Source organism: Lactuca saligna, chromosome 4 (genome assembly GCF_052625555.1).
Source record: "Lactuca saligna cultivar CGN05327 chromosome 4, ASM5262555v1, whole genome shotgun sequence".
NCBI classification, from domain to species: Eukaryota; Viridiplantae; Streptophyta; class Magnoliopsida; order Asterales; family Asteraceae; genus Lactuca; species Lactuca saligna.
Window position 1 is genome coordinate 135,427,971 of NC_136420.1, and position 23,923 is coordinate 135,451,893.

At 32.9% G+C, this 23,923-nt stretch overlaps 1 long non-coding RNA gene across 19 annotated transcripts; it reads right to left on the reverse strand.

The window, feature by feature from the left end:
* Positions 1-13,953: 13,953 nt before the first annotated feature.
* LOC145042857 (uncharacterized) lies at positions 13,954-20,460 on the reverse strand. 19 transcript variants are annotated; one of them, XR_013680789.1, is made up of 7 exons: positions 19,579-20,460; positions 19,258-19,389; positions 18,020-18,082; positions 17,013-17,140; positions 15,301-16,898; positions 14,539-14,610; positions 13,954-14,308 (listed from the first exon to the last, which is right to left on the reverse strand). It is a non-coding gene; the product is annotated as an uncharacterized LOC145042857 (long non-coding RNA). The 19 variants fall into 19 exon arrangements; XR_013680784.1 differs by having other exon boundaries at positions 13,954-14,231; positions 14,539-16,898; XR_013680781.1 differs by having other exon boundaries at positions 14,539-16,898.
* Between the last annotated feature and the right edge of the window lie 3,463 nt (positions 20,461-23,923).

Consider the following 23,923-nt stretch of genomic DNA (forward strand, 5'->3'; position numbering starts at 1 on the left):
GAATCGTAAAAACGTAATAATGTCAGAGTACAAATCCCAGAATAACTCATAATGCGGAAAACAAAGAGTGTGTGTATGATGTGCCGCTACCGTGCCAGCTCCTTCCCCTTCGCTGAAGAGGTACCTGAAACCAAAACTGTAAACTGTAAGCACGAAGCTTAGTGAGTTCCCCCATCGTACCACATTCCATACAATCACATAGCATACATACTGCCGGGCAATTTTGGGGTGCCCGACCTACCCGGTACGGCCATTCTAGGGTGCCGTCCTACCCATGACGACACCCATGTCAAGCCATTATGGGGTGTTGACCTACCCGTCGATCCTAACAACCGACCCTCGGGGACTATTCCACCCCTTACTGCTACTATCACATATATCATAACATAAACATACTATCAGACATATATGGGGTGTCCGAACTACTCTTCGGTCCTAACAACCAAACTTGGGGACTATTCCCCTCCTACTACCGCTATCACATATAACATATCATGCCAACATATAAACATATCAACACATATTATCAGACATATCTGAGGTGTCTGACCTATCCTTCGGTCCTAACAACCGAACTCTACTATTATTACATATAACATATCATGCCAGCATATAACATATCAGGTAGTAGCAAACCTAGATGATATCACAAAGATAATCATCTAATCATACAACTCCTACTGGTGGGCCGACATTGTGGTCGTAGACCCACCGCTACTGGAAGGTAACTCACCTTGTAGTAGCTACTGATCTGTGCGGGAATCCTCTGAGTGCTGCTGCTAATGCTCCGGAAATCCTCCGACTATAATTCCCACAAAACACTTAGTTATACACTGCTAACTGCTCTTAGGGTAAAATGACCATTTTACCCCTGACCAAATCAAAGTCAAAGTCAACTTCTAGTTGACCTGACTCGCCGAGTTGGCTCGCCAACTCGCCGAGTCCTTATCCTTCCATTTGTCCTTATACCTGTCTCTACTTGTCGAGTTAGGTGATGAATTGACGAGTTTTCCTTCTAAATGAACATCGACTAAATCCTCATCCGACTCGCCGAGTTGTATGAACAACTCGTCGAGTTCATTTTCAACTGATACACAGGTCCTATCCTTGACTCGCCGAGTTGTATGTACAACTCGTCGAGTTCATCTTCATCCTTAAGAAGTTTGCCTTGGACTCGCCGAGTCTGCTCATGCATTCGCCGAGTCCCATGAACTTCTAGAACAATGGCTTAGTCCAGAACGTTGGGTCACTCCCCGGGACCCTCCTAAAACCTTTCCACACTCAACTGGGCCCTTATGACCCTCAACTGATATGGGACAGAAACCTTGGACTCGCCGAGTCCAAGAATGGACTCGTCGAGTTAGTCACATCCTCTCACTAAATCTTCGATTTCTGATGTACAACCCTTGATCAAAAGATAGATCTATGCTTCTACAATCGATCTAGCACGTAAAGTTACAACCTTTACGTGCTTGCATGGGACTTTGAGCTCAAAAGGTCCTAAAACAATCTCTTACAATGCATGGGCCTTCTTTGAGTGCAAGATCCACTCCATTCTACCTTGTAACCCCTCTAAGGGACTAGATCTGAAACATCAACCCCTAACCACACTTGCAATCATGGTTGGTGACCAAAATGGCTTAGAAAAGCCCTAAAACTCCACAAAATGGGATCTATCAAAAGAACAAACAAGGTATAGACTTTATACCTTTTGTAGACTGTAAATGATGCTCAAAATCGGATCCTTCTAGCCTCCTCTTGATCCTTCAAGCTTTTCCTTCCTTCCTTGGGTCACAAACGCACCAAAATCACTCCAAATGCCTTAGATTGCTTCAATAACAGCTAGGGTTTGCTATGGGGGTCTTCTGGGAGCAAATGGGACGAAGGAGGCCGAGTTAAGGTGTTTAAATAGGGTGCAAACCCTCGGGTTAGGGTTTTTGTCCAGACAGGGCCTACTCGGCGAGTCCGGGACCCGACTCGTCGTGTCCACAACTTAAACCCCACGCCTCATCCCGCTTCTACTCAGCGATTTGGTCCTTCAACTCGCCAAGTCCAAGGCCAAAATGCAAAAATATTAATAAAAGAATACATACCAAGAACCAGGTGCTATAATATCCGTTCTCTATAGTCTTTATATCAACAGATAGGTATTGACAAGATCCTTAAGTCTTGTTTAGATTGTTTTTCCTAACAATCAACCGATTTGAATTTTAGTTTTTGTACTAATACAATTGCGTTGAATCCTTCGAAAAATTATAACTTCCGTTTATGAAGTCAGGTTTGGATGTTCCCTATATGCATGAGTTTACTTTAACGACTACTATGACTTTCATTTAGATTATTTTCTATAAATAGCCTTCTGTTGAAAACATCTATTTATCGTCGTGACAAATAATTATATTATTATTCTTTAATCTTTTAGTCATATCTTACTGGCGTTACAATTGTTCATCAGTATCACAATCATTTAATTAATCATCAACCACAAATGCATTATACATTTTCTGAGCCACTCAATGTTCCTGACTCCCTCTAAAAAGGGTTCTAAATAACACGTCATGGCGGCGCCAAGGCATGCCATGACGTCGATGCGTGGTAGAGTCGTTACGAATACAACCAAGGCGTCTGGGTAAAGCTTAGCGGTAAAAAAGCTTGGTGAGGCACACCATTTCGATATTTTTGGTATAACACGTTATGAGCCAGATAATTTGGGTTAAGTGTGGCGCCCAAATAACGTGTAACGACACGCCTTATCACATTATAGTGCAAGTTTTTTTTCAAGGTGCATAATTTTTTGTTTTGTTTTGTTTTGTTTTTTACTAATTAAGCCTAAAATAATTGAATTTTTGTTAAAATTTTATTTTAAATATTAATACAACACTTTTAAAAACTTGATATATTTGATAAAATTCAATAATTATATGATTTATATTTTTACTGATTGAGCCTAAAATAATTGAGTTTTTGTTAACTTTTTACATTAAATATTAATACAACACTTTTAAAAATTTGATATATTTGATAAAATTCAATACTTATATGATAAAATTCAACACTTTTAAAATACTTACGCATTGAAAACGTCATGGTTCACCAATACTTAACTTTGACATTAGCATCAAGTCAATACATCACATTATTTAGAACATTGCCTCTAACTTTCTTCATAATCTCAATCATAATACTTACCCCGCCACTATAAATGAAAAATAACCAAAGTATGTCATTGCAATATAGACATTGAGTACCTGTTATTCATGTGTATATCATCAAAGGATGTTGGTTCTTCCATGTGATGATTCTAAGATTCTTGCTTTGTGTGTTTGCCTATAGAAACTTGGTAGATTTTTACATTGGTGTTGACGTTAGTTAAGAGAGAGAGAGAGAGAGAGAGAGAGAGAGAGAGAGAGAGAGAGAGAGAGAGAGAGAGAGAGAGAGAGAGAGAGAGAGAGAGAGAGAGAGATGTTTGTATGTGTTAAGGTTAAATGAGGGTGATGATATGCCAATAGGTTAAATGTGGACGAAATCGCCTAAATGATTTACCGGAAGTTTATCGGTTAAATGATCTTTATTATGACAACATTGAAAATATAGTGTCCAAATTAAGTTAAAAAATGGCAACATCAAAATCGAATATTTGGAAAAACTTAGTGACTTTTATAAATAAATAAATAAATAAAAAATAATTAATTAATAGTAACATAAAAGTATAAAAAATGATTAATATTTAAAAAAACCATCGCTATTAAAATTAAAATAATAAGTTAATTTCAAATAAATTAGCTATAACAATAGTTATAAGTAACATAAATTATATATAATTTGTATCATACGCAAACTGTTAGTAGAAGTCATTGAGTTTAAAATAGTTATATTTTATATATTAATTTAGTGTAAGAAATATTATTTAATTATTAACACACATGATGTAATCATTTTAATATTTGTTATAAGTTTAATCATATAGTTTTAACATGTAATAGTCTATTTACAACTAGAGATGTCAACGGGGGTAAACGGGGCGGGGATTGCATCCCCCGCCCCCACCTCTGAAATTTTCTTGTTCCCCCACCCCCGCCCCCGCCCCCGAAATCTCTAGCCTCTCCATCCCCACCCCCGCCCCCGAATCCCAGGATTACCCCCGCCCCTGCCTCCGTTTCCCCGCCCCCGTTTGGGTTTACTTTTTTTTAGGCAAACAAATGTGATGTTTAGGCTAAAAGAAGTTATTTTTTGAATTAAAAGAAACCATTTTGGATAAAAATAGTATTTATAACATAAGTTTATATATTTAAAATAAAAATATTATAACATCTTAAAAACGTTATACTATAAACTTAAAAACATGATATTTAATTGAATTTTGGAAGTTCAAAATCATTGTTATTATATATTATATTTTTATAATTAATATATATTAATATAAATAATATATTAACGGGGTCCCCATTAGGAGTTCGGGACGGGACTACCAACCCCCGTCCCCGAAACTAAAACGGGGGTTAACATTGTCTCCGCCCACGTTCCCGTCCCCGATTTTTTTTAAAAATATTTCTCATTCGGAATCGGGGCCACACGGGTTCGGGGTCCCACAGGACTTTTTGACATCCCTATTTACAACGTAAATGATTGCACATAAGTAATTTGGAATTGGTTGGTTTTGTTGCCGTCTATCTTTCGTCATAGTTCTTCTTTTAATGTAAGTGATTTTCTCTTCCTGTTCAATTATCCTCTTCGTAACAAAAGGTATTTTCTCCTTAGGTTTTTGTTGGTCTACACGGATTTGTGGCTTATATAAAATGCTAAAAACTAACTCATTTTCAAAATTCAAAGCTTTATTTTGAATTGAATTGAGAATGAATCTAATTTTTAGAACTTAGATACGGCAGCAATGGTGTTGTTCTCTTTTGCTAGTGTTTCTTGTAATTCATTGTTTTAGCGTCTCACTAGTTTTGTTTTATTTTTAATATATCGCCAACGTTTAAAAAAAAAAAAAAAAAAACAACTTATGTATGGACTAGCTGGTAGAAATAGCAATGTTTTAAAACTCGGGTTTTTAGTTGATCCGGTGTGGTGACCGGTTCATGGGTCAACCGGTTCAACCGCCGGGTCAACCCGGTTTATGATCTTTTTTTATTTCTATATATTTTTACTTTCATGCATAATGCATAAACATATAAAATCAATAATTTGATGTCCACAAAGTTTAAACATTGAAAAACATTGAAGAAACCGCAAACGGCTTGTTGTTTTGACGCTTACTACTTGTATCCAACTATCCAAACTCTATTAAAACGAGTCAAGCCGGTTTAATCGGTTCAACATAAGCGGTCGAACCACGGTTTGGGGGAAACTCAGCCGGTTCGATCTAGTTCGTATTTTTACAAAAAATCGGCCTCAATTGACCCGTCTTTTACTCCGGGTCACGGTCCAACCGGTTGACCCGGCCGGATCGACCCGGGTTTTAAAACATTGAGAAATAGTGTATGAGCTAAGTCAATTTTGTACACGTCTTAAAGTGACACTTCATCCTCTTTGCGGGTTGGACCCACATATTTTGTCCTTTTTAATTTTGGTATCGAACTTTTGTGTTTGTTTGAAACTGGTTATGCCAATGATTTTATTGGACCACAAAACTTAAATTTTTTTCAAAACTCTCCTTTTGGAAATTCAAGTTTACAATGCTTTTTCCCTGTTTTTGAAGTTTTAGCAAGTTTATTTATTGGATAATTTATTAAAATTCAATCTTAGTTTGATTTCAATAAAACCATACCAACGTTCGTTGTTGTCGATGGACAAAATTTTATTGACACTACAATATTTTCTTCAACTGTTTGTAAGAGTAAACTACATTTTCGACTTTGTTGGATGGTATTTAATATTTATTTAGGATTTAATGGAAAAAAGAAATTTTATTGTTTATTATCCATATGGTACCATTTTGTTTTGGAGTATTGATGCATAACCTTTAGCCTTCTTCTATTTTCAACCATCAAACCATGTAAAATAATGAAAGTGTACAAGACGGGTTTTAGGGATGAGTGTAAAGTCCACTTAAAATCTTTTATATTGAGATACCTAATTCTCATTTAATGTAATATTAAATGTTGAATTAAACACGGAAAGTTTGATATTTGAAGATTGGAACATATTATTATCATCATCCCAAGGTATGTGCTCAACACTACAAGATAAAGTGGTTGAAATTTTATTTCTTAATAGTTTTTTGAAAAATTGAATTTGCAGATGCAAAAACAAAAAAACTACCTATATAAGCATGAAGTTTAACTGCTTCAAAAAGTTGAGACTTGGCTTTGATATGCTTATTGAAGGTTGGGACACAAACTAGTAAAATATAATGTCAAGTTAGAACTTATGATAATGTAAATTGTTATGTGTATTATCTTCATGTATTAACTTTGAATAGAAATGGTTCAATCCTTAGTGACATCCTGATATTCGAATATTTTGAATGAATAATATACTAATGTGAAATTCAGTCGTCACGACATTTCATTTATGTGCCATTTTGTTGTTGTTATGTTTTCTTTTTTAGTTAATCAAGTTACACTTAAATTGGGGGGGGGGGGGGGGGGGGTTGGTGAAATATTTCACTAATTGTATTTAAGTGTAATGGATTGACTTGTTGACCAAAACCAGTATTGATGAATTTTAAACAAGTAAGGAAAGTGTGTACTACACACTTGTTTAAGTTTATTCAATATTCAAAGTGGATTCTCATTTAGGGGTGAAACCCCTGAACGAACGGGGGTCTGAGGGCAGCTCCCTTAGGAGCAGGGTCCAAGGGACGGCAACCCCTAGCGGGGTCAAAGGGGTAGAGCCCCTGACTGGGGTAGAATTTGTGATAGTTTTTTACTGTTACAAACTGTCTTTTGAAAGTTTAGAAAGTTTTAAGACATAAAATTGTTGGTGACAATTTTCAAACATATAAGAGATAATTTGTTTTTGGTCATATATAGTTGGTACACGAATATCACACTAAACGTTTTCTGTTCTTGTTCTCTGAATTTTCCAAGTCTTATCCAATTAGTATATAATACGATTCTCAGAGTGTCATTCTTACCCTAAATTTCTAATAGTTAATGTTTACGACCAAATGTTTATCCATCTTTTCATCAGTAGGAGAAATCAAAGACACAAACATTTACATATCGTATTTTGAAGTCACCCAATGAAGATATGATAAAACATAAATTTGTGATTTTTTGTGGTGAATATGAAGCACGCGACTTGGAATAAAGATTTTTTTTTTTTCATCCTGTTTTCCTGTTTTTTGTTTATAGGTAATTAGTATTTTCCTATCCATGTCGACGTTGCTTCATGTAAGCGGATTTGATTGAGATCTTTATGAAAGGGGAAAGGAAAAACATTTATATCTCACAAACATATACTTGATTTGAGAATAGTATATTAGTATTATATTTTATGGAAAGATTAAGTGTAAGTAATACAATATAAGTTCTCACAAAAACATCCTATTTAAGAAAGTGTGATAGGATGTAACATAAGTAATCATACACAACTAAATCAAAGGCAAAATATCATTACTAGATTAAGAAAATGTGACTCCAACTCTCCAAGATTCTCAACATATAGAGTGTTTCTAATTGTAGTATCATTAAGATTTTTTATCCGGATCACACATTAAAATAGCATGTTAGGCCGAAAAATCTAGTTTTACATACATGGTTAGACTTCATAAATATCATATCCTGCTTAGTAATTCAAAATATTTTTTTCACTTGTCATCCTCTTATGTATTATGTCACATATCATTTTATGGTAAATTTAAATTAAATTATATCCATGTATCATTTTGTGTTTTTTTTTTTCATTTTATTAAATTTCATAAAATACCTAAATATAATAAATGTATATCCTATTCATTAATACAACTTTCCTTATAATTTCTAAAATTTTAAATTGAATCTAATTACTTTAGTTGTTTATTTATTTAAATTATTAGTTTAAAAGATAAATAAACACTTCAATTTTAATAATTAATATTTTACTTTTTTTTTATAAATTTAATTTTACTTAAATTATTAGATCTTTATGTTTGCTTATTTTCTTGAATAACCCATATAATATATATTTCTCTATAAAAATATCTAAAGAGCATGTTTAGGAAAACATAACTTGTTTAATCCAAAACAGGTTGATATTAATACTCGTTTAAAGTTCCGTTTGTAAGTTATTATACTAATAAATCAAGATGCAGTTTTCAATTTTATTGGGTATTTAATATTAAAAAAAAAAACTAGGACTGGACTAACTAGGGATGAAAGTGGGTCCAAACCCGGATCGCATGGATCCGGACCTGGAAAACCTGGAACCGGTTAACGAGATTTGTAGAACCGGAAACCGGACCGGTATATAGGAACCGGTTGCAGTTCGGTTCCGGGTACGGTACCGAGTAAAATGGGTCTAGAACCGGAAAACTCGGAAACATCAAAGTGGGTAGGTTGGAACGGGATAAAGTGAGTTTAGAACTGGAAAACCGGAATTTTTTGGTAAAAACTTACTACTTAGTGGTTTGAACTTTGAAATTTTTCATATTGATATCCCGACTTTGGGTTGTAACTCATTGAATATGAAACCAAAATTGACAAAATTATAGTCTAAAATCATGTACAAACTCTAAACTACACTCTGGAAAAAACCGCATGTCAATCCGATTTTAAACGAATGAGATATGCATGTGTTAACATTTTCACAGAATACAAAGTACAAAAACAAATAACTAAAAAGTTGAAAATGTTTAGTTTTGATATCCCGACTTAGGGGGACCGTAAATCATTAAATATTAAACAAAAAATGACAAAGTTATAATCTAAATTCATGTAAAAACTCTAAACAAGTTGGAAAAAATCACATGTCAATCCGGATTCAAACGAATTAGATATTATAACATACACGTTTTAAAATCGTGTTTCGTAATGAATAAAATTGTGAAATATTATGTAAAATTGAGTCTTGAGTTCTAACAGATGGTTTTTACTAGAAATGAAGTAAAACTATGTTTAGAATCACTCAGAAAATATTGGAAGTCTTATGAGATTCCAATTAAAAGCCAAATAGTGAAATTTAGCAAAAATATGAAATTTTAAATAAGTAAAATTTTATTATTTGATGTTGTAGAGAATCTCATTAGAAATTTGTAGGCGAAAACCTCGTCAAAATCCGAGTTATAACTAACAAGTTATGACCAACCGAAGATCCGCGACAAAACCGGCACGGCGCCGAATGAAGTAAAAAGTGAGTTTTTGATAAACTACTTTTTAGCCTTAGTAATCTAAATGAAAGTCGTAGTATTCGTTAAACTGAGAAATTCGATAAAAAGAACGCCAAAATTTGACTTCGTATGAGGAAGTTATGATTTTTCGAAGTTTCAACTTAGCAGTAGACAGCTAAAAACTCGAATTTTAGACCGAGCGATATTTTACCGATACATCCTAAACGAGAATCGAAGGTCTCGTCATATGTAGTACAACGGTAAAAAGTCTGACGAAAACGGATGTCGGATAAAAAAGTTATGAATTTTTAACGGATTTTCCTGTCCCGGTTTGTTAAAAATAATAATATTAAAATTAAAGTCAAAATTAGCCGATGAAGTCTAAACAAAAGTTGTAGAGCGTAATTTTAGCTACGCGTGCATATAAAGAACGTAAAAAACGGAGCTCGTATGTGAAAGTTATGGCTTTTAGAAGTTCGGGGCTCAATTTCCGAGATTTTCGCATGAACAGTACCAGCCACCGGAGTCCTCGTCGCTGCCACGTCACTTCGCACAAAGTGCTGCGTCACCGAGGTCGTGGCCCAATTAGAGAAGCGACGCGTGCCACTCAGCGATTCGACCGAAGTGCGAGCCAATTGGCTTCCGACGCGCCTCGCCCTCGTGTCCGAATCTCGCACCTCCACGTCGCGCCTACCAGCTTCGCAGCCGAGCCTCGCATCCAAGCCTCCTTCTCGCGTCACCTGCTTCGCCCTGCTGCTACCACCGAGCTTCGCTTCTTAAGCCGACATCCGAACCTCGGCCCTATATAAAGGGGCCTGCGAACCCTCCCACCTAAAATGAGAAAATTTCCATTTTCACCCCTAAATCCATATATTCACTATTTTGACTTTTCCCGAAGCCCCGGTATCATTTTTAAAGCCCGAAACACATCCCGAGACCCCCGAGAAGCCCGGAAAATTTTATCTTTTCAGTTTTGAAGCCCTACCTTCGCAGAGCCCGGTTTTCAAACAAACTCCCGGTTTTCAACATAGAAAAGCATATTTAAAGCCGAAGTGCTGTCCAAATTACTATTTTAACCCCCGGTTAACTTAAGGTGAGTTCAATATATATGAACAATTGCATATTATGTGTTATATGTGCTATGTGCTTTTCAGTATTATCATTCTGAGTTATTTTCTCGTGTTATTCGCTATGTTTATAGCAATTGTAATACCTTTGACCATGTGATCAGTGAAAGGACTTATATTCACATTGGTACTGGTACCTAGCCTCTGGCCATGTAGAGCATGTCTCCGTAAGAGAATGACTTCTATTCTATAGCATTGGCAAATGGTTAGACAGGACTATAAGCCTGAAATCTAACAAGATGTTAATCAGAAATTGCATGTCTTCTATGCCAATTAGGCCAAAGCTTTATTGATGTATATAAGAATTGAAAAGAATATCTTTGAATAATGTCTTTGATTGATATGAACGTTTGTTACATGATCTCACATACATCTTGTTGTTCCTCTTTGCCTTGCCACATTGAAGTGTATATATATATATATATATATATATATATATATATATATATATATATGACATAACATTATATTGTATCTATTTTTGAACTCACTAAGCGTCACCGCTTACCCTATCAATGTTTAACAATTGCAGGTGATAAATAAATAGTATGTTTACATACTATTGAAAGATGTAGAATAGTTTGTAATAGTACTTTTGTACTACTTTTTATGTTTGTATAAATTAAAATATCTTGGGTAGTTATGTAATATATATAACACTTTGTAATAAAAGGTTTGTATCTAATAGTTTGTAAATCTTTTATATCAATGTAAAATATTGCTTTTATAAATATGCAAATAGCATGTTTTGGAGTAATGATAATGTGAAATATGAAAGTTTGGGTCTTTCAAAAATACGAAAGTTTGGGTATTTCAGATATGCATATTTTAAAAGTTTCACAGAATACAAAAAAACTGAAAAATTTAAAAATGAAAAACTTTCAGCTCTGATATCTCGACTTTCGGAGACTATAAGTCAATGAATATAAAACTAAAAATGAAAAACTTATAGTCTAAAATCATATACAAACTCTAAATTACACGTTGGAAAAACCGCATGTCAATCGGAATTGAAACGAATAAATATTCATCTTTTAAATGTTTCACAAAAACCGGTTCCAGTCCTAAAAGTGTTTCCGATTCCTAATACTGGTTCTGGTTTTTAGACACGGTTTACTCGGATCCGATGGACCCAAACCCGGATTACCCGAAACCCAGATAATGCAAAATTTTAAACCCGGAACCGGAACCGGTTCTATATATATTTCAGTTCTAACCGGTACAGTTTTTCGGTTCTAAATCTCATTCCTAGGGCTAACCATGGTCTTTTTGGTCGAGACTTTCACCCCTAGAACCGGGCCGAACTTTGTGTAGATCTAGTCTTTGTTTTGTGGGCTGTGGAAATGCCACCTTTTTTAAGATCATTTTAATGCTTAAAAAGTACAAGGTTAGCCCAATACCACTCAAAGGACACGTGGAATTGTGGAAACAGTTTTAGGACTAAATTTGTGAAAATTGGTTTGCTGGATCCCTTCAGATTTGGACTACACAACTGAGTTTGTGCGGAATTTCTAATTTTTTTTTAAATAATAAATCTAATTTACTTTTAATTTCTAATTTAATGCATGTACTTAAACCATCGCCTTTAAAAAGAAAAGAAAACACCTAATAATATTGTTAGGCTAGAAATTTTTTGATAAATTTCATGATAGAATTCATGAAAGTAATGGATTTCACTGAAATCCTAATAACCTTATTTATAAAAGAGAAATTTACAAAAATAGTCATTTACATTAATAACATTACAAAAATAGTCAAAAAAAATCGAAATTACAAAAATGGTCACCCATTTCGCAGATGAGAAGGTCCCATCTGCGAAATGGGCTTCTCATCTGCGAAAGTACAAGTACCTAAAGCACAGTTGTGCTTTAAGTACTTGTACTTTCGCAGGTGGTTTTAATATTTTTTTTTTTAAATTTTTTGCTGTATATATAGGGGTAATTTCGCAGATGGAATAGGTCCATCTGCGAAATCCTCTGACTCTATCTGCGAAATCGTTGTTATTTTTGTATTTTTTTTTTTAGGTTGACTATGAAATGGTTTGTTTTGACTACGAAATCAGGTTGCTATATAAATAGTGTTTTACGTTAAAAACATCGATATAATACGAACAAAGCATGAAAAACATCACAACAATTACATGAAAAACAACGACATAATACGAACAAAACATTAACGTAAAACACAAGTCACAACAATTACATGAAAAACAACAACATAAGTCACAACAATTACATTAAAAACATCACAACAATTACATGAAAAACAACGACATAATACGAACAAAGCATTAACGTAAAACACAAGTCAAAACAAACCATTTCATAATCAACCTAAAAAATACAAACCATTTCATAGTCAACCTAAAAAAAAAAAAAAAAACAACGATTTCGCAGATAGAGTCAGAGGATTTCGCAGATGGACCTATTCCATCTGCGAAATTACCCCTATATATACAGCAAAAAAAAAAATTTTAAAAAATATTAAAACTACCTGCGAAAGTACAAGTACCTAAAGCACAACTGTGCTTTAGGTACTTGTACTTTCGCAGATGGGACCTTCTCATCTGCGAAATGGGTGGCCATTTTTGTAATTTTGATTTTTTTTTTTGGCTATTTTTGTAATATCATTAGTGTAAATGACTATTTTTGTAAATTTCTCTTTATAAAATACTTAAGGTACAACAATAATACTTAAGGTACAACAATCGGCCTAAATACCTCTTCATCCTCACAACTCACAAGGTGTGTGAGCAAGTGATTCACAGAAACGTAACTGGTTTCAAGGTTTTAATTGATTTAAATAGCGTTTGGCAACTAAAAGTTTCAAAAGCTATATGAGAGGGTTATTCATTTTTCAAATACGGAACATGAAACTTTTCATATTTATTTAACTTGGATTTAAATGTAAAATTCACATCATTCCATGATATTTGTTATGAGTATGGTTTCCTTAAGCAGTTGCATATCATATTCGACCATGAATAATAATTTGATCATATATTGATTTGCATAGCCTTTTACATTGAATTCAAATTTTGATTCAAAACTCAAGTAACATAAATGTGCATATACAATAAGAGAACAAGTTGTGATGTGATTCATTGTAAGTATTATCATTATATTACAAAGTAAAATATATCATAACTAACATGAAAAACATGTGTGCAAAAAATAAAAATAAAACAGACATCCACAAAATAGATATTCATAATGCATAGAATTTTATAGCATTTTATGAATTGTCATATAATATTATCATATTTTTTATTTCCCAAGTTTACAAAGCTCAATTTAAAATACTTAAATTAGTTATTACAAAGCCTAATCAATGACATGTATATAAGTATAAAAAATTTATTTTTTCTTGATGGATAGTTCAATAACAATTAAACTCCATATCGATCAAAATTTTAAAATAGCAACATTTTGTCTCATATTTATGATGGATGCTCTTATAATCATTATTGTTATATTACATGAAAAAGGAAACATGAGTTATATGGAAAACATGTGTTTGAGAAAAAGAAAAATGATTTTAAGTGAGAAAGCAATTAAATTTGGAAAAATTATAGGAAATAATAATAATAATAATAATAACTAGATGTGTTTCACCCGCGTTGCGGGGGTTGGAAGGTGTTGCTTTTGTGTGCAACTATAGTACATCGCCTTAATTGGTAGTCACAATAAAATATGTTGCTATTCTCTTCAATTCGTGCATTTGAAAACACGGTAAAAAAACAAATGTACATTGGTATTTTATATTTTGATGATCCAAATTACATAAAACTGAACATTAAAATGAAAGTACATTGCCCTATTTTGGTTGTGATATATGCCAAATTCCACGACCTAATAAAATTGTTGAAACAGTTGTGGTGTAAGTTCCACTTCTTCTTTCACATTAGTTCTTCCAAACCACAAAACATCTGAAACTTACCATGGCAGATTATGGCGTGATAACATGATGAAATTGGACCATGTTTGTTTAAATTATAAATTACTTAAAACAGCATAGTTCTGATTTATAATATGATCTAAAAACGATATAAGGGAGGAAAATTGACATAATGAACTTAAGACTATGAAGAGTGCTTTCTAATTTATAGAAATTGACTACAATAAATTTGTATTCAAAATGACATTAAAAGGCACTCACAACATATTTAGTTCTTTAAGCTTTCGAAGATCCTTGGGTATGGGACCAGAGAATTGATTGTGGGCAAGTGATCTGTTTAGGAAAAAAAAAAAAAAAAAAAAGTTGTCAATATGAAAGTATTAAGCGGAAAAAACGACAATTTTAAGATATATATATTGGAATACTATATTTGATGGGATAAATTTGAACAGGGATGCCACATGCAACAAAAAAATGTTCTAGGAGCATAACATTTCAGATTAAGATTACTTTATCGAAATAAACAAAATAAAAATTATATACGGGTTAAATAGTCATTTTAATTTATATGAAAATAAATCTTCTTATAAGAAGCATTAACTAAAAAATATGATAAAATCAAAATATTGGTCTTTAGTTTATTGTTAAAATGGTTTGTTATTTTTCCAAGGGTAAAATGGTCATGTGCTTACTGTGGCTGAGAAAATTGGATAAGAAAAATACTACATCAAATAATTCACATGTTGACAAAATCTTCCAGCTCAATTCCATCAAAATTCGTGATTCCTATAAACATTTATGATTAAAAGAAAAAGATTGTAATAGAAAACTTATCCAAAACCTTCATGTTCCCCTTCAACCCTAAGAGATGCAAAAATTTGTTTTTCCAATTGTATAAAACATGATATTATTTTTATCAATAAGTTTCTGAATTCAAAAAAAATGGAAAAAGAAGTGGGCACATTTTCCCTCACTTAACCCCTTCCATTCCATTTCTATTTCCAACATCATTTTTACAGTTACCCTTCCTTATACCACTAAAACTCTAAAGTCCCATAGCAGGTCAAACCCTAAAGTCAACCCCAGCCCCATAAAAAACTATTTCATCCGAAATCAAGAATCTGCAACAAAAAAAACAACATATTATGTTAAGTCTTTGGATACCCTTTTAAAACTGTTAAAGGAAAATTTCAATGGCGAAAAAAATACAATGGATTAGTGAAAAAACATACCATTCTAAATCTATTATGCATCAAATTAAATCAACTCATTCCCTCTCAAACATTTAGCCAAATAACAGACAAATAAAAAAAATAAGAAAAAGAATGACTGTTCTTTAAAATGTTCACATGGCTTAATAAAAAAAGTTTCAATACTTTAATCTAAAGAAGTGAAAAGCGGAACAAATATTTGAGTGCCTTAGAACATCCTAATTCCAGCAAAATTGTATATATTTCCATATTTTCCATCTACAACTAAAGAAGGTGTTGTTGTTCTATCCATACCATAAACAACAAATCAAAGAACTGGGATCAATACTCCAAGCTAGATATCCAAAAAAAGTATAAAAAAATAAAAAAATGTGTTCGTAACATTCATTTTGAAAATAAGTTACGAACTTCAACAAATATCATTTAAAACCCAGATACTTTCTATAAAGAACAACATTATAAAAAAATCTGCATAAAATTATTACTCCAGTCGGTGAATGATTTGAAATGAATAAGAAAAACAAATCATGGGTATGATGATCTTTATTGGAGAAACCTAAACATTTTTTTTTACCAACTGTTGATTCACTCACCAACCATTTTCGTAGTGCATAATTACCTCCCACGTGTGAAAATGCATCCAATGTATTGATCCCTATCTTGAAGAATGTGACCTACAAAAGTCATGATTAATTGCAAAAAGATTAAGTAAGGAATAGAAGTATCAGTTAAGAATCTTAGGGCATGTTTCAAAGTGGAAATCCGGAATTCCATATTTCATTCCACCGTGTGGTCAGACATTACATTCGCTTCTAGCGTCAAAACCCCTGAAAACATAGTTAGCAGAAAGATTAATTAGATAAAATAAAGCCCTTAAGTCCTAACTCCTTACAGAAAAGCGACAAAACAAAAATGTCAACAAAATTTTTAGCTTAAACTATTTATCAGGTTCTTAGTTTCTTACCAACAGCTTATTTGATGACATCCACGTCTAATTAAAAGCCATATCCTACCATCTTAAGTAGAAATATGTGGATATCCCCTCTAAAATTCAATAATCAATCATATATAACATACCTGTTACCATGTATACCTCGTGACAAACCAATTGAAACCAAAGATTTAGTATCCGTTTGTAAAGTATAGAATGCTTATGCAATTTTGGCACCAATCACTTGATGCTTCACATTAATGTCGAACAAAAATAAAGTTAAAGTTCTAGTGAGTAAAAAGATTCGAACATCATTTATTCTAATTTTATTAAAATTCATATGATTACCTTGTTGGATCCTATGTTTGCATCATTAAAAAAAAATTTGTTGCTGCTTCTAACCTAACTTTCTTGCAGATTACACAACAAAGAACATGGATTCATGTTGTGTACTTTTTTGGCCTTTTATGCACTTCCCTCTGATAATATCGAAAAAGAAGCTTCAATGAAATGATAAACAAACAAACAAAAAAATTTCTATCCTTCATCAATGGTTTGTCCACTGATAACTTCATTAATGATTTATGCCCTACCTTCTTTGGGTCAGCCAACATTCGTAATATAGAATCTATTGCATATTACATCTTGATTTTCAACTGCAGATGCTCTTGCAGCTATGAACACCACCATATCAGCCAACATCCGCTCCTTTAGCATTTATCTACAAAAAGAAAATTTGATTAATTAATTTTTTTTAACTAAATATACTTTAAAACTAATTGAATGTTCAGAAAAATAATAAAAACCCCTATTAAATATTGGTCAACGGTTTATTCAGTGTCAAAGTTGTTGTTTTATCACTGCAAAGAACACCCATGCCTACCATTTCCTCTATTATCGCCCTCTGTAGTTTCACATGTTTACATATTAAGACCTTCTGATAACAAACAATCATTCATTAAATGGAAAATTACAAAGAAAAAACATGAGACTACCCTATTGGAACGTTTTGCAACAGATTGCTCATTAAAAAATAATAAAGCTACCATTAAAATAATAATACAAAGTATACATAACAACCCATTAGATGTTAGTATCATTAATCAAGAATCTTTTTATTCCAAGATTTGATCGAAACTATGTCTTACTGAGATGATGGAATACTTGTGTTTACGTATAATGTTGATGTCCCATTTCCATTTGTTTTCATGAATCATGATTCTTTTTATTCCAAGCTTTGATCGAGAGGAATATATGTTTTTATGAAGCAAGAGAGGACAGAAGAGAAAGATCCACAAAAACACCGATTAACTTTTGGCAAAAATTGAAATGGCTCCCCTCTAATGTCACCAATATTGATAAAAAAAAATCCAATAAAAGCCAGAGCAAATATATACTAAAAATATGTATATATTAATCGAGCCCTTATTATTTGCAAATGAATAAAAAAAAGATCCAAAAATGAATTTATAAAAAAGTTACATGATTGATTATGAAGCGCAGATGAAGCTCCACTCACTGTAACCAATTTATTCAAGTATAAGTACCTATACAAAAATCTATACTTCTAAAAAAGAACCAAATGCACATCTACATATACCTTGAAAACAGAATTTATTATGCATATGCTTGCCCCATCATATTCCACTTTTGTATGGCAAGCCTGATCCAAACGTAAATAAAAATCATAAAAACATAGTAGGACTAATAAAAATATGAAAAATGAATACTAAATTAGCGTTTCAATTTCCGATTAAAATAATAATAATAATAAAAGTACGAAAAAAAATTCCTTTATTGATGTAACTACCGAGCCTCCAAACTATACTGTTTGTTTCCGGATAGGATGGCTCGCTACATTCACTTTAACCGGTTGTTGCTGGAACCAAAATTAATATAACTTTTTTTTGTCAAAAAAAATGAAATAACATATATAGTTTATAGAAAATTATCGGTTAAATTGATCACACTTACTTTCACTTTATTACTAAATTTTGCTTCTGATGCATGAACACATGCACCTACAATATTCTGAAGTAAATGAAACTTTATCCAATAAGCATCGTTTACCAAAATTGACATGGGTCACAAGAATTTTTACGGGTTTGTCCTTTTACAATTATAAAATGGTAAGTTGTACCTTATAGATGTAACAATGATTACTGCGGTAAGTTTTACCATTTTCCCTTAATTTCATCTCAATTATCATGTTTCTTTCTACATTTTCAACTCACACTTACTAAAGAAATAGATTTTGGGGTTGTTTATGGAATAGAGAGAAAAGTTTAGGGACTAAAACTGTAATATTACATTCCAATCAACTATTATGCTTATGTAAGTCTTAAGCATTTCCTCCTTGTTAAGAATACGCAAATACTTTTCAAGTTAAATGCAAAACATAATGTTTTAGGGGATTGTCATGATTCGTATGGAGTGAAAGATAATTGTGTTATTGGAACAATTTATAATTAGACAGAGCAACTTGTTACAGGCTATAATGCCTCAAACTCAGTTCTTAACCGTAAGCACCAATTTTTGATTTTTGATTTTTTTTTTTTTTTTTTTACAATTTTTGAAAAATGGAGAACTCATCAAAGAATCTTTGATTACAGATAATTTGACTAAAGCACTTATGTTTCTTTCACATTATATTGGGGACGTGCATCAGGTTAGTTAGAAAGTCTTGAGAAAATGACCATAATACCCCTCAATAGGTCTTGGAGTTTACTAGTGATGATGCTTCTCAACTGCTTCATTTCTTGCCTGGTGAAATGAAGTTCTTTGTACACAGTTAAGCATATGTTTTGGTTGGGACATATAATGAAAATAATAACTAACCTGGGCATTTTAACAAAGACCTGGCGTGCAATTACAATGGATGTTGGTTTTGTAGATGTTGAAAGTTGCTAATCTTTAACCCTCTGCATCACTCTCTAACAATCCCGTCTCCATGCGTATGGTTGTTATCATCTGATAAAAAAATTGAAAAACCTGGTTCAAGCATTTTATCGAGCAGTTGGTGTGCATCCTAAGAGCTACAATCAAATTTCATATACCGGATTATGTATCATTCAAAAAACTAATCAATCAAAATATAGAAAAAGAGAATGAAAAGAAGAAGTCGAGAAGGATGGTGAAAATTGAAAATTAAAACCTTACCAGATGATCAACTGCATTCTATCAACGGTTCAGATGTAAAAATTCATCAGAAAGCTACCAGATGGTGTGGTTGAACATATATTCTTTGAAAATTCATATCCAAGCTACTGACACTAAATCACAATCGTTAAGTGAAAATAATTTGTCTATCAATAAATATAATGATCAAATAGAATCCCATATACAAGGAAACATTTGAGATGTGTTGATATGAAAATGGACAATTAGAATGTGCTTTTGTGAGGGTAAAAATGACCCATATCCACCAAATTTTAGCCCTGTGAAAGTTGTACATAAAACATTATACAACAACAAAATTATACATCAAATTCAAGAATTCTATGCAATAAACGCATCAAAACCCTAATTACAATGGAGTTTACTGGTATCGTACAACAATAGCTTATTCAAATGGGTTTTTTGGTTAATCAAATGAATATTAAGGAAAGAAACATACTGAGTGGCGCGTGATGTGCAAAAGCAGTTGGAAGAGGCGCCACCAGCTGCAGCAATGGAGACAACATCGGCCGGGGGCTACAGATGGAGATCGAGGTACTACCAGCAACGGGTGACGATAGACGATGTGATTGTTAACTGTGTTGAGGTGAGCGGTGGGAAGTTGGAGCAACAGAGTAGAAGGATTCGGAAGTAACCCGTGTAGTAATCCGATGAACAGGTACTGTTCGGCTGGAAGAAGCGGGATGAGAGGGAAGCGGGGAATATCAGACGATGGACGGAAGAGCAGAAGAAGTGGGGAATGTCACCGGCTCAGATAGTTTTCATGAGGATTCGAAGCGAAAATGTGGAGAAGAATCGAGAAACACCAACTAAACATCACAGAGAAGAAGTGTCGATTGCTGTGAAGGGATCTAGAACAAAAAAGAAGCGGTGGAATTATAACATGGTAAGTGTTGTTTGTTTTTTTTTTTTTTTTTTTTTTTTTTACAAAATGTTTGCAGTCTGCGGATCAACCTCTGCAGAGTAGAAGAGGTGGACCAAATGTCTGCAGTCTGAAAAAAGAAGATTGTTTGTTTTTTTAACATCTGCGGGCTATTAAAATAAACTGAAATCTAAATAAACTGATTTTTTAAAACTTCAAAGCGATTTTTTTATATATTTTTACGACTTTATTATAAATATATAACGAATATAGATCAACTTTTATGTATTAAATGGTATTAATTCACATACATATTTGATTAAAACGAACAACTTTGATTGTAAAATTATAACTAAACATTATAATTAATGATCAAAGAATTTGATACATAAATAGATGGAAATAAACTTCGATTTTTTCAATTAAAATCTGTTAAAAACGTACGATAAATATTTTCTCGAGAAACTGATGATACTCTATTAAATAAAGTTTTACAAAATTTTGGCAAAAAAATATAAGAATATATTATGATTTTTTGTTCATATTTATATAAACAACTTCAACGACTATTATTATAATAAATTTTTATTTATAAATTTGTTAAAAATATCATGTTTGTATCGTCAAATGTTTTTTTTAAGTTTTGTAATTTTTTTTTTCAAATTGTTTATCATTAATAAAGTTGGAAAAAATATAAATTGAAAAAAAACTTAAAAAAATAAAGATATATATGTTTTTTAGGCTAGAAGATGTCTGAAGATGTTAGAAGACTCTGGTCCACATCTGCGCCAAGAAGAGGGCGCGCAGACATTTTTACGTCTGCAGTCTTCAAAAAAACAAACAGTCTGCGAAGAGTAATGTCTGCGCGTGGTCTGCACGGCGCAGACAGAAGAGGTCTCGCAGATCTGCAGATTTAATATATATATATATATATATATATATATATATATATATATATATATATATATATATATATATATATATATATAGAGAGAGAGAGAGAGAGAGAATCAAGATCAAATAAGAAGGAAATTTTTGGTAGGAAGGTAAGAAGTTTTTTTTCTACATATTTTTTTCGCGAACAAACAAAATGAATCATTAGATGATTCATTTCTAAGATGATTCACAAGAAAAAATTCTCAAAAAAACATCTCGATGATTCATTTATACAATGATTTTGTTGTTATTCACTAAAATTATCATAAAAATGAATTTTTTTCTTCATTTACTTAAAAATGAATCATAAAGATGTTTTTTTGGGAATTTTTCTTGTGAATCATCTTACAAATGAATCATCTAGTGATTCATTTATTTTGTTCGTCAAAAAAATATGTAGAAAAAAAAAACTTCTTACCTTCCTACCAAAAAAAATTTCTTACCGGATCTATATCCGATATATATATATATATATATATATATATATATATATATATATATATATATATATATATATATATAATAAATTTTGTTTCTTTTTCCTACCAAATAGTATGTATTTGAAACTGTCCTTAAGCTAAGCGGTGTGAAAGGCATTTTTGTTGGCGGCATCCGACGTGGTGGGGTTTTGATGGTGGCAAAACCCCCCTCGTTGGCGAAAAAGTTGGACGGCGATGTTGGGCAACATATTTTTCGATGGAATATGGTGCGTTTACCTCTCAATTAGCCGCTAAGGGTTGAAGAGGATTGGTCTAATAAACAAATAGTTGTTTATCCATGTCAAACGATGGGTGGCGAATAATTTTTTTTATAAATTAGTTTTTAGAGGCAATTAGTTTTTTTGCGCAAATAATTTATTATATCTAAACAATTATCAATAAGATTCACAATGTATGCTCGTATGTTAGAATCGACGACCAAAGAGGCGACATTCTTATGCTATGATCCACAGTTTGTGCTTGTGTTGATGTGTTCCATGTTTCACGGCCGACAACACTTGTCTGAAATCATTTCCCAAAACCATTATTTTTCCATTACTTTCCTTTCAACGGTTAGTTTCCATTCACATAAAATATGAATTCAAACTCAAAGAGATAATAAAAACAATAAGGGAGATGGAAGTGGAGGTGGAACCGGTCTAAGAGACGGTAGATGGAAAAACAATATGTCTATGTTATTCCTTTTTATCAGAGATATGACTTGTATTTTTATGATGTGCCCTAGCAAGCACAGAAGAGTCGCACCCGACCACGGTAGAAAATGATGACGTGCCTTAGCGAGCTCGGAAGAGTCGCGCCTGGCCACGGTAGAAAACGCCCCAAGGCATATCATGCCCGGCCGGCTAAACCCAGCGGAATCCAACGCCCACCAGCGCCCCTAAAGCAGGGCGCTCTTGAAGAAAGGCTCGGCCTCGTCCTGGTTGCATTTCGCTCTGGGATAAACACAACGGTCAGGCGACAAGGCAGGTTCTCTAATCACTACCGTCACAACAAATCGTTGGCCCTGACAGATTCAGGAGCATGATCCACCAATCAGCATCCCCGATCCTGTCGGGTCTGGCATCATTTTCCCATACGAACTAGCAGGGGAGTTCAGTATAAAAGGCTACCCTCGATACCTAGAGAAGTAAGTGATTCTCTTTCAGTTTACTCTCCACTCCACCCTAAAGAATACCCCTGACTTGACCATCGGAGCGTTTTCCCGGGAGCTCCTCCCGAAAAACGATTGACGACCCTTTTCTTACTGTGACCTCGCAGATTCACCGAAGTCACTTGGCCTGGAGGACGTAGATTGAAGACCAGGTCACATCATATTTCTTATTGTATTTTATTTTCATTTTGTACTCTTAATAACTAATCGAGGTTTATTTTATATTTTTTTACCATTTATATTTTCAATGAAATTTACGTAAGCAAGCCGAGTTCAGTCATGCTCATAAGTTTAATTAAATATATAATTTCAAATTAATGTAATTTTAATAACTATTCCAGCCCGGTCAAGCCCAAGCTTAAAACTAAGGCCTAAGTGGCGGGTGGTGAATACTTTGTTTTGGTAATTTGTTTCTTTTCAGGACGAAAACCTTTTGCACCATATATGTAAGGAAATAAAGTTTGGAACAAAAACCAAAGAATCGGGAAAACCACATGGACCATTTATGTAATTTTGTCTAAAACTCAATAAAAATTTCAATAACAACTTTGTTGACTTTTAGTCATCTTATTATAATAACTTAAAAAAGTCAAACTTAAATGAACATAGATGTAATTACTTATGGCTGACTGTAGAATATTAATCACATAATATTTCTTTATACACCATATTTAATTTATAGACTTCATTATTGTTGAACCTTTTTCCACAATTCACTAATAAATTTTTATTGACACATGATTTCCCTCTAGACAATGCAACGTAAAGTTATTCATGCGAGAATATCGATTCTTGTAGATAACACATTCATTCAAAATTGTCTGTCCCTGATCTTTATTGATCGTCATCGCAAAACATAGTCAAATAGTAAATGTTTTT